We start from the raw sequence: 16,396 nt of genomic DNA, 5'->3' as shown, positions 1-16,396 counted from the left end.
GAAATATTTGAGTTGAACCAAACCTTTGAACAAGTGGACTTAATAGATATCTACAGCATGCCTCTCAACATTATTAAAATACATTTAAAAAATTCTTCTGAGCAATGCAAGGGACTTTCTCCAAGATAGACCATGTTAGGCAGTAAAGCATGCTTAAGTAAATGCGAAAGAACTGAAATTATTCTGTGTATATTATCAGATACTAGCACAATGAAACTAGAAAACAATGGCAAAAATCATGCAAACACACAGAAACTAAACAATACTCTCTTAATCAATGAATCACAAAAGAAATCAAGGATAAAATTATTATACAGTTTCTAGAATCAAATGATAATACCAGTACGATATACCAAAATCTTTGGGACACAACAAAGGCAGTCTTTTTTTTTTTTTTTTGGTGTTTTTCCTTTTTATCGGTACTGGGAATCAAACTCAGGACTGCCTGCTTGCAAGGCAGGTGCTTATGCCGCTGAGCTAAATCCCCAGCCCCAACAAAAGCAGTCTTAAGAGAGAAGTTTATAGCTATAAATTTCCATGCTGAAAAAACAGTTTGGCTGGGGATTTAGCTCAGTGGTTTAAGTGCTTACCTGGTAAGTGCAAGGTCATGAGTTCAAACCCCCCCCCCTCCGTACCAAAAAAAAAAAAAAAAAAGTCCTAAAGAAATACCTAATGGGGCTGGGGATTTAGCTCAGCGGCATAAGCACCTGCCTTGCAAGTGCATGGTAGTGAGTTCGATCCCCAGTACCGATTAAAAAAAAAAAAAAAAGAAAAAGAAATACCGAATGATACACCTCAAAATCCTAGAAAAGTGAAAACAATACAAAGTTAACAGTTATAAAGAGCAGAAATTAATGAAATTGCAACTAAAAAAAAGTACAAAGAATCAATGAATTAAAGAGCTGGTTCTTTGAAACAACAAGCAGTAGACAAACCCTTAGCCAGTCTTACCAAAGAAAGGAAAGACTCAAAACAGTACAATTAGAAATGACCTCCTATTTCTCTAAAGTTATCCTGTTCCCCATTTCTTTTACCAATATATTTTCCTTCTCAAAAAAAGAAAAGAAAAAAATGAAATGAAAATGGACACTGCCAAAATCCAGAATGCTGGTAACTACTTTGAAAGCCTGTATTACAATAAATGGAAGGACTCAGATGAAATGGGTTGATCATAAATACATATGAAATTCCAAAACAGAACCAAGAAGATATAAAAACCCTGAATAATCCAGTAATAGAAAATGAAATTGAAACAGTAATAAAAAGAAAACTAGCAACTAAGAAAAGCCCAGAAACTGATGTGTTCAACACTGATTTCTATAAGAATTTCAGGAAGGATATAATGTCAGTACTCCTCAACATCTTTAATAAAATTGAAAGGGACGCATACTTCCAAAGTCATTCCTGGAAGCTAGTGTTACCCTAATTTGAAAACCAGATAAGCACCCTACCCCCACCAAAAAAAAACACAACTACAGGCCAATCTCTTTAATGAACATAAATACAAAAATCTTCAACAAGATACTGGTAAATAGGATGCAATAAATCATCAAAAAGATCATACCATCATGAACAGGTAAGCTTCATCCCAGGGATGCAAGAATAGTTCACATATGCAAATCAATAAATGTAGTACATTGCATAAACAAAAACAAGGACAAAAATCACATGATCATCTCGATAGGTGCAGAAGAAACCTTTGACAATATCCAATATTTTTTCATGACAAAAACCTAAAGAAAATTGGCTAGAAGGGCCTTATCTCAATCTTACAAGAATTATTTATGACACATCTAGTACCAACATCATTAAGTGGGGAAAAGCTGACAGAGTTCTTTTTAAAATCAGGAACAAGACAAGGATATTCATTAATACCACTCCCGTTCAGTGTAGTCCTGGAAGCATTAGCCAGAGCCATCAGACAAGAGAGAGAAGTAAAAGGAATATGAATAGAGGAGGAACTCAAATTATCCTTATTTGTAGCAAATGTGATCCTCTACATAGAAGACCTCCCAAAAATACCCAAAAGACTACTAGAATTAATAATCAAATTAAGTAATATAACAAGATACAGTCACCACACAATAATCAGTGACATTTCTGTATGCCAATAATGAACTCAGGAAAAAAAGTAGGAAAACAGTACAATTCACAACAGCATCAAGAAAAATTGAATACTTAGGAATTAACCCAAGGAAGTGAAAGACCTCAACAACAACAACAACAAAAAAAACCTACAGTACTCTAAAAAGGAAATCTAAGAGAACATCAGAAAATGGAAAGATAGCTCCTGTGCCTAGTCAGAACCAAAACAGTTAAAATGGCCATACTTCCAAAATTGACATATAGATTTAGTACAATCACAATCAAAACGCCAACAGCCTTTCTCAAAACTTGAGAAAATAATCCTAAAATTCATATGGACCCAGAAGAGATCCAGAACAGCAAAAGTAATCCTGGGTAGCAAAGGCAAATAAGGAGGGACCACAACCCTGGATTTCAAATTATATTTCAAAGTTACAATAATAAAAATAGCACGGCACTGGCACAAAAACAAATGTATGTCAATGGAACAGAGTAGAAAATGCAAAAATAACCCCAGGCATTTCAGTCATCTGGTCTTTTCAATTAGCAACAATCACACCTCGGATAGACCTCATTGGCTATGATATTGTCACTGTGCAAAGCTGTCCTCTGGTCTTTTATAAAGGGGTCAAAAATATACACTAGACCAAGGGTAGATTCCTTAAAAAATGATGGTGGTAACACCAGCATTAGATATATATAATGAATCCAGACCCTTATCTCTTACCATGTACTAAACTAAAATCAAAATGGATCAATGATATGAATGTTTAGACAATTTAACTGCTGAAAGAAAATAGCCAGGCATAGTGGCATTCACCTGTAATTCCAGCACTTGGGAGCCTGAGGCAGAAGAATTACTTCAAGCTCAATGCCAGCCTGGGCTAAAAAGTGAATTCAAGACCAACCTATAGGCATAAGCAAGGACTTTCAGAACAGAACTTCAACTGTACAAGAAATAACACCAATAATCAGATGAGGTCATATCAAATTTTAAAACTTCTGCACAGTAAAAGAAACAGCCAATAGACTGAAAAGATATCCTACAAAATGGAAGAAAAAACTTTCCAGCTATTTCTTGTGTAGTGAACTAACATATAAAACATATGAAGAACTCAAAAAAATTATACCCTCCCCCAAGTGAAACACCCAGTCAAAAATGGGCAACTGAAATGAATACACTCTTCTCAGAAGTACAAATGGCTAATAAACATATGAAAAAATATTAGCATATCTGACCACAAGAGAAATGAAAATTAAACAATCACTGAGGTCCTATCTTACTTCAGAAAGAATGGCTGACATCAAGAAATTAACATAACATTTTTGAGTATTGATTTTGTATCCAGCTACATTGCTGAATTTGTTTATTATATCTAGGAATCTTTCAATGGAGTTTTGAGGGTCTTCTATGTGGAGTATCATGTCATCCGCAAATAATGATAATTTAACTTCTTCTTTTCCTATCTTTACCCCTTTTATTTCTCTCTCTTGTCTAATTGCTCTGTCTAGTATTTCCAGTACTATATTAAATGGGAGCGGATAAGGGACATCCTTGTCTTGTGCCTGATTTTAAAGTAAAGGGCTTGAATTTTTGGCCATTTAGTATGATACTGGATGTTGGTTTGTCATAGATGGCCTTTATTACATTGAGGTAAAGACCATCTATTCCAATTTTCTGTAAGATTCTTATCATAAATGAATGTTGGACCTTATCAAAAGCTTTTTCTGCAACTATAGAAATGATCATGTGCTTCTTACTTTTGGCTTTATTGATGTGGTGGATTACATTTATTGATTTATGCATGTTGAACCATCCCTGCATGCTTGGGACGAATCCCACTTGGTCATGGTGTATAATCTTCTTGCTGATTTGCTGCATCCTATTTGCCAATATTTTATTGAGGATTTTTGCATCTGTGTTCATTAGGGAGATTGGTCTATAGTTCTCTTTTTTAGTTGGGTCTTTCTCACGTTTTGGTACTGGAGTAATATTTGCTAGGAAGGATGGCTTCTCTTTGAATTTCGTTGAAGAGTTTGAGGAGTATCAGCATTAAGTGTTCTTTGTACTTCATGTAGAATTCTTCAGTGAATCCATGTGGGCCTGGGCTCTTCTTTGTAGGTAAGGACTTAATTACGTTTTCAATTTCATTAATAGAGATTAGGTTATTCAACAGTTTTACATCTTGTTGACCTAGCGTTGGTACTTCATATGTTTCTAGGAATCTGTCTATTTCTTCTGTGTTATCAAACCTATGAGAGTAGGGGTTTTCGAAATAGGTGTTGATGATCTGTATTTCTACAGAGTCTGTAGTGATTTCATGTTTTTCATTCTTCATTGCATGAATTTGAGCTTTTTCTTCCCTTTTTTTAAATAAGGTTGGCTAGAGGCTTATCAATTTTATTTATTCTTTCAAAGAACCAACTCTGTGATTCTTTGATTCTTTGGATTGTTTTCTTAGTTTCTATTACATTAATTTTTGTTTTGATTTTTATACTTTCTTCTCTTCTTTTGGCTTTGGGCTTGACTTGCTTTTCTTTTTCTAGATGTTTGAGGTGTAACATCAGGTTATTTATCTGTATTTGTTCTGTTTTCCTGATGTGTGAACTCAGTGCTATAAATTTTCATCTGAGGACAACTTTCATTGCATTCCACAGATTCCAGTAAGTTGTATTTGTATTTTCGTTTGCTTGTAGGTATTGTTTACTTTCTTCTTTAATTTCTCCTGTGACCCACTGATTACTCAAGAGTGTGTTATTCAGTTTCCATGTGTTTGTGGGATTTTTGCAGTATCTTTTATCATTAATTTCTAATTTCATGGTGTTATGATCTGATAACATGCAAGGGATAATTTCAACTCTTTTGCATTTATTTAAATATGTTCTGTGAGCTAATATATGGTATATTTTAGAGAATGACCCATGTAGTGCTGAGAAGAATGTGTATTCTGATGTTGTTGGATGGAACACATTCCTATACACTAACAACAAAATCACTGACAGAGAAATACGAGAAGCCACACCCTTCACACTAGCAACCAAAAAAATGAAATATTTAGGAATTACTCTCATGAAAGAAGTGAAAGACCTATACAGGGAAAATTATAGCACACTGAAAAAAGAAATTGAAGAGGATCTCAGAAAGTGGAAAGACATCCCTTGCTCATGGATAGGAAGAATAAATATTGTGAAAATGGCCATTCTCCCAAAATTGTTATACAGATTCAATGCAATCCCAATAAAAAATACCATCAACATACTTCATAGATCTAGAGAAATCACTCCTAAAATTCATCTGGAACCAGAAGAGACCTAGAATAGCAAAGACAGTTCTAAGCAGCAAAGGCAAGGCAGGAGGCATCACAATCCCTGACTTGAAGTTATACTACAAAGCAACTGTAGTAAAATCAACATGGTACTGGAATCAAAACAAAACCAAAGAGCAATGGAATAGATTAGAAGATACAACCACAACTACAAACACACTCAACCACCTTATCTTTGATAAAGGGGCCAAACATGTTCACTGGAAGAAGGACAGTCTCTTTAATAAATGGTGTTGGAAAATCTGGCTCTCCATATGCCAAAAACTAAAACTAGACCCATGCCTATCACCATGTACTAAATTAAAATCTAAATGGATCAAAGATCTGAATATTAAAACAGAAACACTAAATCTATTGGAAGACAAATTGGGTAAAAACCTTGAAGACATAGGCGTACGTAGAGAATTCATGAACAGAACTCAAACCACACAGGAAATACTTCCCAGAATCAATAACTGGGATCATCTCTTATTAAAAAGTTTCTGCATGTCAAAAAAAATCTCCAGCATAATAAAAAGAAAACCCACAAACTGGGAAAAAATCTTAGTGAACTGTCCCTCAAACAAAGCACTTCTGTCTAAAACATATAAAGAATTTTTAAAAAACGAGACCCCCAAAATTCAAAGATCCAATCCAAAAATGGGCATCTGAGATGAATACACACTTCTCAGATGAAGAAATACAAATGGAAAATAAATACATGAAAAGATGTTCATCATCATTACTCATTAGAGAAATGCAAATTAAAACCACACTGAGATTCCATCTCACTCCTGAAAGAATGGCCAGGATCAAGAAAACCACCAAAAACAAATGCTGGAGAGGCTGTGGGGAAAAAGGAACCCTCCTACACTGTTGGTGGCAGTGTAGACTGGTGCAACCATTATGGAGATCAGTCTGGAGATTTCTCAAAAAGCTGGGCTTGGAAGTCCCATTTGTTCCAGCTATTCCACTTCTAGGCACATTCCCAGAAGAACTGAAAGCATCGTATCACATGATATATGTGCACCCATGTTTATAGCAGCACAATTTGTAATAGCCAGATCTTGGAAACAACCTAAGTGTCCATCAACTGAGGAATGGATAAAAAAGTTGTGGTATTTTTATACAATGGAGTACTACTCAGCTATAAAGAATGATCACATTGAGATATTTATAAATGGGTGCAGCTTGAGACCATACTCATAAGTGAAATAAATCAAACTCACATATAAATACTGAATAGTTTCCCTAGTGTAAGAAATGATAAGAATACATAAAAGTATGTGGTAATCATGATTCCCCATTATATTGCTTTGAAGCCTTATAATGTTTTCATTCACTAATTGGAATGGTTTTATTCTGGGTTGTTTAATTTTGTTGTCTGTGATGGTATGAACAGCTATTTTGAAGAAAACAAGACATCATAATAGCTAGTGCTAATTTAATATCATCTTGTTTTGAAGTCTCATCAAGCTTTTATTCTTCTGTCTCCATCGGTTTTATCATGTTGTATCTTATTTGATTTTATTATATGTGACAGTATAAACAAAATTTTTTATAGACAAGGAGGTAATATAGAAACCATTGTTCGTTTTCTGTTAGTTGTTTCTAAATACTTTCATTCTCTTGAATGACTTTATACTGTCTTGATGTGTTTGATGCTATAGTATATGAAGTTATACCCAAATATTTCAAGGAAAGAGACACTTTGGTAACTACTGTTATGTTGGGTTATCTTGTGGTGAAATATTATGTTGTTTAAATTGTTCTGTTCTGACCTGTCCTATTATGTTGTTATATCCTCTTTTATCTCAGTCTCCTTCTTTTTTATTTTTTTAATTAAAAAATAATAATAATAAAAAGAAATAACATAACAACAAATGCTGGTGAGGTTTCCGGATAAAAGGGAGCTTCTATGTTGTTGGTAGAAATGTTAACTAGTATGCTCATTGTGGAAATCAGAATGTTCATTCCTCAAAAAAACTAAAAGCAGAAATTCCATTTGACCAGCTATATTTCATAATAACAATTACACAATTCATAACAAAATCTTCATTTTTAATCACCAAAACCCAAAAAGAACCCAAATGTCCATGATCAGGTGAATGCACGAACAAGTTATGGTGTATTCATGCAAAGGATTACTTTTCACCATTAAAAAATGAGCTATTGATGTATAAAACAACCTACATACATCTTTAAATAATTGTGCTGAGTGTAAGAGGCCAGGAAAATGTACACACTTTATGGCCAGTAAGTATAGATTTCTAGAATATTAAGACTAATCCATAAATGAAATCTTGTCAGTGATTATCTGGGAACTAGGGTGAGCAGGGAAGATGAAGAGGGACACACACAGGAATTACAGAACAGCAGAGGGGAATTTTTCTTGATGATGGATGTGTTTGTTATCTTGGTTATGATCATGGTTCTACTAATATTTATAGACATCAAAATGCTTCAAATTATAAACTTGATACACATTATTGTATGTCAATTTTATTTTTTGGTTTTGGTCAACTATTTTTAGTAAGCTGTTTAAAATAGAATTAGCAGGGCTGGGGATTTAGCTCAGCGGCATAAGCACCTGCCTTGCAAGCAAGCAGTCATGAGTTCGATCCCCGGTACCAATAAAAAAGAAAAAGACAAAAAAAATAGAATTAGCTCTGGGGCTTTAGCTCAGTGGCGTAAGTAAGCGCCTGCCTGGGAAGGGCAAGGTCCTGAGTTTGATCCCCTGTACCACAAAAAATAAAATTAAATTAAAATTTAAAAAGTAGAATTAGCAATGCTGTTCATCACAATATTTCTAATAATGAGAACTGGAAAAAACACTTTCATTAAAGAAAAATACTACACAGCAGCTGAAATTGTGATCACCTATGTATAGTTACTGACATAGAAAAATGTCCAAAACATATTTAGGGAAAAAGAAGACAATGTAGCATGCATATTGTCATTATAGTTACCATCTTCTTAACATTTACTTTGTACCAGACACAGTAGTAAGCATTCAAAATAACCTGAGTAACTTTTTGAAGTAGCTGCTACTGTTATCTGCATTTAATAGATGAGGAATGTGAGCTACAAAAAGCTGGCTCAACTTTTCAACAAAAGTAAAAACAAAAATCAGACAGGCAATAGTTAAAGAAAAAGAAGTCATGCTTTGAGGTTCCAAGTGGACAAGAATTTTGAGGAGGCACTGTTCAGCCCAATACATCTGTAATTGCTAATTAGTGCAATTAGAATTAAATTAAAGTAAGTTAAAAGTTTTTAAATTAAATTAAAATTGTTCGTCAAAAATTTTTAATTAACCATAAATACAATAAGGTAAAGAAAAGGAATTAAAAAGCTAGTTTTAATATTGACTCTGCCATAAAACAATATGTGACAATGGAACAAGTCCGTCATTTGTCTGGAACTCGGTTTTCAATTCTATATGAACTTAAGAGGTTGAATGAACAGGCCTTAAATTCTCTCTGTTCTTTTTTTTAAAGTTTCCAAGGGGTACTTATTTATTTCATATGTTTTTATTACTGAATGTTTACAGTTCATGATGTTTACTTTCATTTTAGGGAGTGGGTAGATGTACTTAATATATCTTGATTCTCCTCCTTCCCTTTCCCCTTTCCACCTATCTCCCACCTTCCATCTCTAGATCCTCTTTCCCTACACATTATTATTATTTTAGTTCATATTTGCAACATATAAAAATTACATTCATTAGCCCAGTGTGATTGTACACTGCTACAATCCCAGCACACAGGAGACTGAGGCAGGATCTATCTGCTTCTTTTTATCAGTCTTGTATTTTGCTCTTTATTTGTATTTTGGAAAACTCAGTGATCTTCAGATCATGTATTTATTAATTTTTCACTAGATTTTAATCGAGCATCTCTGGGGCCAGGGCCTGCACTAGGACTAGGAGATATAGCGGTGAATTAAAACATTTAAATGTCTCCTCTTAAGGAGTTTACACTCTAGCTATTACCATGAGACTAACAGGGAGACCTCCTGTTATAGTTTGTGTTTGGATGTCCCCCTAAAGCCTTATGCAGTCATGGAGACATGCTTCAAGAGTTTGTGAATGACTCATGGTCCAATGCTGGGATTATGGGTATGAGTGCTACACCCAAGTAGGTGCAGCCTATGTAAAATATAAAGGACAGAAAGGATCTTTTGTCCATGCTTGTTCCCTTTTGCTCTTGTGGTTTGTGCTGTTTCCAGCCACCATGAACTGTTGCCCTCTACCATGTGCCACTTTGCTTTGGAGTCAGCTGATTATGGACTGAAACCTCCACAAACTGTGAGCTAAATAAACCTTCCTTCTTTAACTTTGAGTGTCAGGTATTTTGTCTCAGCAACAAGAGAAAAGTAACTGAAACGCCTCCCCTGTGTTAAGATGTGTTCAGAGGGGGAGCTGGGGATTTAGCTCAGTGGCATAAACACCTGCCTTGCAAGCAGGAAGTCTTGAGTTCGATCCCCAGTACCAATAAAAAGGAAAAAGACAAAAAAAAAAAAAAAAGATGTGTTCAGAGGGCCAACAATTTAGCTCAGGGGCATAAGCACCTGCCTGGTAAGCGCAAGGTTATGAGTTTGATCCCTGGTACAAAAAAAAAAAAAAAGATGTGTTCAGAAAGCAACAACCAAGCTTATTCTGCCCTAATTTGCAATGATAGCAATGCAAGTAATAAACAGTAGCATTGAACCACAGCACCCTCTGTCATTTCCAGTACTCATGAAATCTAGTAGTAGTGTTTGTTCCTGTTATTCATTATGCATTCCTAAATGTTTCAATAATTTATAAGCCAGTTAGCTCTGTAAACACAGGGAAATGGCTGTAGTACAAAAGTCTCTCAGATGCTACATCAAATAGATGGCTTCTAATCGAGTTGTCCCTGACATGGTATGAAACCTTTCCTTAAAGATTTACTTTTCTTAATTGGGAAACATAATTTTTCTTTTACTCTCATATTCAGTCTGAACTCTCTAAAACCCTATATTGCAGAGTCCCCAGGCAAGGCCACCAAACTCTTCCCACTGTTTCCTGGGCAAAATTATTCTGTACTTTCCATGGTGCTTGTGAGGTTCCTGGAATGGCCACAGCGGGATTGGGTAGAAATAGATAGACGGGAACTTGGGGCTAGATTGAGGTCTTCTGAAAGGAAGAGAATGACCGCAATTCAGCATCAGACAGTTGCTTTAACAAGTATGTTTTGGGCTGGGATACAGCTCAGCGGCACAGTGCCTGCCTGGCAAGTACAAAGTCCTGAGTGTGATTCCTGATACTAAAAAATTTAAAAATGCAGTCTGTCTCCAAGTCAGGTTCCACCTCTCTACTTTCTTCATTGAAATATTTCCTGAACTCATTTTAGAAAAAGGGAGATGAGCACCTTGAAATCAGAGATAAAATCTTTCTACTTCTGTTTTCCCAAAGGATTACCCCAAGGTTGCACAAGTAGAAAGACTTAAATAATCACATTTCCCTCTGTGCTGTTAAAGCATTTGAAAGGAAATATGGGTGAAACAGTTCAAATCAGATTATTAAACTGTTCTGTGCCTGTTTTCTCAAGTGTTAAATGATGATAATAACTATTTCATGAAGTCTCTGCAAGAGTTAGACAAGATGAGCTCTTTAAAACACTTAACGCAGTAGCCGGCACACAATAAAAAAAAATCACTGTTTGGTAATTATTATTATTTTCAGTAGTAGAAGTAGTAATTGATACAGGATCTCACTATGTAGTTCAAGCTGATCTTGGACTCATGATGTTGCCCAAGCTGGCCTCAGACTTGCAGTGATCCTCCTGCTCATCCTTCCGAGTGCTAGGACTACAAGAATGTACCACCACGCACCACCATGCTCACTGCTAACTGTTACTACTGCTGGGCTAGGCCACATACACATCATTCTAAAGCATATAAAAAGGCTGGCCATGGTGATACATGCCTTTAATTCCAGCATTCAGGAGGCTGAGGCAGAAGAATCACTACAAATTCAAGACTCGTGGGCTACACCATGAGCTCAAGGTCAACCTGAACTACATAGCAAGACCCTGTCTCCAAAAAATAAAATAAAATAAAAATAAAAATAAAGGTAAAAACTATTGAGGATAACAAAGTGGCAACCTGAGTTTCAGACTACTGTTTACATTTGTTTAAACTGCCATTAATTCATTTCCTCTTAATTTTGAGCAATTTAGGAGAAAGGAGCTGGATGCGAGGTGCATGCTTGTAAAAAAAAGAAAGAAAGAAAGAAAGAAAAAGAAAACAAAGGCAAGGTTTATAGAGTAGTAAAGAATTCACTTTTGCTTTCTATATAGTCTTGGAGGACATTGTTCTTATCTGATCTGTTCTGACCTCTTTGTGATGCCTAACACAAAACAAATGCTCAACAGAAACTTGAGTTTGTTGAAATTGAATAAATTGGGCTAGTGTTATAACTCAGTGGCACAAGTGCGAGGTCCTGAGTTCAATTCCTAGTACCAAAAAAAATTAAAAAGAAGAAATGAATGAATCAATATCCTAGAACTCATTGTGAACCTAAATGAAACTTGAATCTGCTGAAACTGAATAAATTAACATCGTATAAATTCACTGAGAACCTAAATGTTTGCTTTGTGTTTTCAAGTCTTTAGGAGAGCAAGTGCAATACAAAATATGTTTCAGCCAGGAGTGGTGGCCCATGCCTGTCATCCCAGCACTTGGGAGGCTGAGGCAGGAGGATCGTTGAGAGTTCAAGACCAGCCTGGGCTACAAAGTGAGCTCAAGGCCAGCCTGAACTGCATAGAAAGACCCTGTCTCAAAAAGACAAAAAAAAGTTTCAGTTTATTGCCTGCTCTGCTAACAAGATGTACTCTCACTTAAGACCTATGCCTTGGTTAAAACTTTGTACCATCAAGAGGCTTTATAGAGAAATTATAAACACCATTATCTTGCAAAACAAACTAAAAGTAAAGAATGAAAAGAGGGAGAGACTTAAGTAATGCTGGGGATTCCTTTATTGTTCTACCTGATAATCTTATAAGTTCGAAATAGGTGGTAGGAATCTGTTTTCTCAGCTAACTTAATTCTGGTACGAGTTTCTCTTGGATCTCTGAGTCTAGTGATTAAAGAATAACTTTGCAAACTAGGCATGATGCTGTACTCTGTAATCCCAGCTGAGAGAAGCTGAGGTAGGACTCTAAATTTGAGGCCAGTTTGGGCTTCTTAGCAACCCTATCTCAAAATAGAAAATAAAGGGATTGTTACGTTTCTCAGTGTAAAGGGCCCTGGGTCAATCCCTAATGCTGCAAAAAAAAAAAAAAAAAAACTTTAGCATGACCCTTAAATGTAAGATAGATCCTTAATCTGATACTCAACTAAGGCAACAATAATTTGTTCCAACACCAAAGGACAAAAAGTGGTATGTATTCAATGTATTAAGACAATAGATCTCCAGCATAACATCTTCCTAAGAAATTTCAGGGGAAATTTTGACTATATGGAATTTTTACCATATATATTGACTTCAGAATCTAACTTCAAGTCAGTGTAAGCCTTCTCTGTGTAATTTAAATTACTATCATCAATTAGTTGCATGTGTATATGTATTCTATAGCTAAGATGGGATGTTTTTGTAGCATCAGTGAAAGAACTGATCAATTTATGAATTATAAAAAATTTATGAATTATGTTTATCTTTAAACTTATATTCTCATTAATCACTAAAATGAGTTTCTACTTTGATCATTATTTTATTTTATTCTATTTTCCTTTTGGTCTTTTGAGACAGGTCTGGCCTCAAACTCACAGTGATCGCCCTGCCTCAGCCTCCCAAGGACTAAGGTTTCAGGCATGCACTGTCATGCTTGGCTGATTATAATTTTAATAAATAAATTTGTTTTGATGTATTATATTTTGCTTCTTTAAAAATTAAACCAACTGAGCACTTCCTAACACTGGAAATAATACTAGGCAATTCCTTACATGTTATTTCCTTTAATAACAATCACCAATGGGAAGAAACTATGTATTGCTTTTTTGTGTGTTTTTGAGACAGGCTCTCACTATGCAGAACAGGCTGGCCTTGGGCTCACTTTGCAGCCCAGGTTGACCTCAAATTTGCAAAATCCTCAGGCCTCCCTAGTGCTGGGATTATAGGAGTGCGCCACCACACCCAGCTGGAAAGAAACTATTTAAAAGGAAAAATTAATTACAACAGGGGAAAGGAGAGAGGAAGAAAGGGAAATGGGAGGGAAAAAAATGCAATTTAATTATCCTATTAGTGCCTCTTAGTTCATAGAAAAGGAAGGTTTTTGCTAATATTGATTGGAGAATGTTATATGTCCATATCTTGTACTCTTGAGTAACTACTACTTTATAGATAGCAATATGCAATGTATTAACTACCGTTATTCTCCTGTTATTTTGTTATGAAATTTTACCTTTTTTCTATAAAATAAAATTTAAAAAACCACCACAGAAGCTTTTGTGAAAATCTCCTTTCTGTATTGAGGCTCAATCAAGGACCCAGAAACAGAAACCGGTGGTCAAAGTAAAGTCTGAAATCTACATGGAAGGGAGATAGCGTGACTATGTACCAAGGTAGAAAACGTGAGTTCCGAATAAGAGTTTACTGGTTCCCTAACATGTCTGGCAAAGCGTACTTTGTAATCCAGGAAGGGCACAACCATTCTTGGGAGATATCTGACAAAGAATCATTAGCTGCAGAAGAAACATTTTTCTTCACTGCTGTGATTTCTAAGTGATCTCTGAGCTGGTGAAGTAAAGGAAGCAATCTCTGGCACACAGGATTGAGTCACAGTTAAACAAAAAGAGACAAATCTCCATGGCTTTATTTGGGAATAAACAAAGAATAAGTTTGCAATCTTTTCTAACACATACAGGTCTCTGATACGTTCAAAGTACAAAGAAAAGGTTTAGAGTTTGATTGGGAAAAGCCTGAACACAAAAAAAACTAAAAAAAGAAATTAAGTAAATAAATAAAATCTAATATTCTAAATAATTCACTCTGAAAAGTCTGGAAGGTAAATTCTAGCAAAATTTCAAAACATAGAAAATTACCGGGTATCAAACACAATCTTGCCCTTGCCACTGAAGTACTTGTGCCACTGAATTAAATCCCTGGCCCTAGAATAGAAAATTTTATACAAAGTTTCCAGAGAATTTTTTAAAAGAACCAAAAATAAGAGAAGAAATGCTTCTTAGTTCATTTTATGAGGGCAGCATAATTATGATCCCACATCAAACAAAAATAGCAAAATAAAGAAATATTGCATGTTAAGTCCCTTCATGAATAGATGGATATATTTTAACTTTTTTTTAAGACAGAGTCTTGTATAGTTCAGGCTGGCTTTGAGTTTACTACATAGCCCAAACTGACCTCGAACTCACAGCAATCCTCTTGCCTCAGCCTCCCTAGAGGCTGGGATTAGAGGCGTGCACCACCATGTCTGGCTATCTTTTTATCTAAACTGAATCTAGTAATCTATAAGTAAATCACAGCATGACAAATTAGTTTTATATTAGGACTGCAAAGTGGGTTTAATGTGGAAAATGAATGAACTTACTTTACCACATTAACAGGTTAAAGGGAATAAACTACATATGATTATACCAACTGATAAATAAAAATGCAAAATTCATTTATAATTTTAAAATAGAAGACAACAGAAAAGAACCTTCTGAATCTAATAAAGGACATGTATAATATCACATATAATTATAAAATGTTGAAAGTATTCTCTTTGTTGAAGAATTAGCAAGATTTTTTTACTATAATGTATCCTGCTATTTTTTATTTTTCCCTTAATTAAAAAGAAAAAAGTAAATAATTTTTAAAAAGGGGTATTGAGATAAAAGAGGGCATAACAACAGAACAGCACAGGTCAAAACATAACCATTTACGCAAAATAGTGTTTCACCACAAGATATCCTGACATAAAAATAGTTACCATAGTGTCTCTTTCCTTGAAATCTTTGAGTATAACTTCGTATACTGTAGCACCAAACATATCAAGATACGATAAAACCATTCAAGAGAATGACATTATTACAGGGTATTTAGAACCAATTAACAGAAAATGAACAATGGTTTCTGTATAATCTCCTTGTCTATAAAAGTTTTTACTTATATTATCATATATAATAAAATCCAATAAGATACAACCTTTTAAGACCAATGGAGACAGAAGAATACAAGTTTGATGGGACTTCAAAACAAGATGATACTAAATCAGCACTAGCTATTATGATGTCTTGTTTTCTCCAAAATAGCTGTTCCTACCATCTGATCTGCTGTGCCTCATTTCTGTCGAGCTCTTTTTCTGTCATTTGTTGTCAATTTGTCTTCATTTCATTTTCTGCTCCATTCATTGTGGCCTCTCTGCCACCATTTCTGGAATCTTGGTATTTTCCTTTTTTAGAATATCCTGCAGTATTCTCTGTAGAGTTGAATTTGTGGTTGCAAATTCCCCTAATTCCTCTTTATCCTGGAAACACCTTGTTTTTCCATCAATTTCTAGGGATAGTTGTGCAGGATATATCAATCTTGACTGGAGGTTATTATGTTTCAAAGCTTGAATTATTTCCCCCCACACTCTTTGTGATTTGATGGTTTGTGCCAAGAAGTCTGCTGTAATTCTGATGTGTGTTCCCTTGTAAGTGATCTGTTTCTTGTCTCTGATGGATTTTAATATTCTATTCTTATATTGGATTTCTAGAATTTTGATTATTATATGCCTGGGTGTAGCTCTGTTTGGGTTGTAGGTGGCTGGGGTTCTGTATGCCTCATACATCTGAGTATCTTTACCATTTGCTAAATTAGGGAAATTCTCTTGGATTATTTCTGTGAATAGCTTTTGTAGTCCATTTGTTTGTGTCCCTACTTCTTCTTTTATGTTCTTAATTCTTAAGTTATAAATCTTCCTATCATCTTCTAGCCTTTGTATTGTTGCTGTTTGGTTTTTTGTTATTTTTAAGAAGTTTTTCATTTCATGCTCCCA

The 16,396-nt window shown here is 35.0% G+C and overlaps 2 pseudogenes; one reads left to right on the top strand and one right to left on the bottom strand.

The window, feature by feature from the left end:
* The window catches only part of LOC101789329 (poly(A) polymerase type 3-like), a 194,183-nt pseudogene that overhangs the window by 173,662 nt on the left and 4,125 nt on the right, over positions 1-16,396 (top strand).
* LOC111756185 (U4 spliceosomal RNA) lies at positions 2,572-2,689 on the bottom strand (annotated as a pseudogene).

This window comes from Cavia porcellus, unplaced genomic scaffold, assembly GCF_034190915.1.
Source record: "Cavia porcellus strain 051 isolate PalLab524CR breed Dunkin Hartley unplaced genomic scaffold, mCavPor4.1 scaffold_5, whole genome shotgun sequence".
In the NCBI taxonomy this organism is placed as follows: Eukaryota; Metazoa; Chordata; class Mammalia; order Rodentia; family Caviidae; genus Cavia; species Cavia porcellus.
The sequence above is the reverse complement of the archived record's forward strand: the minus strand, read 5'-3'. Positions and strand labels throughout refer to the sequence as shown.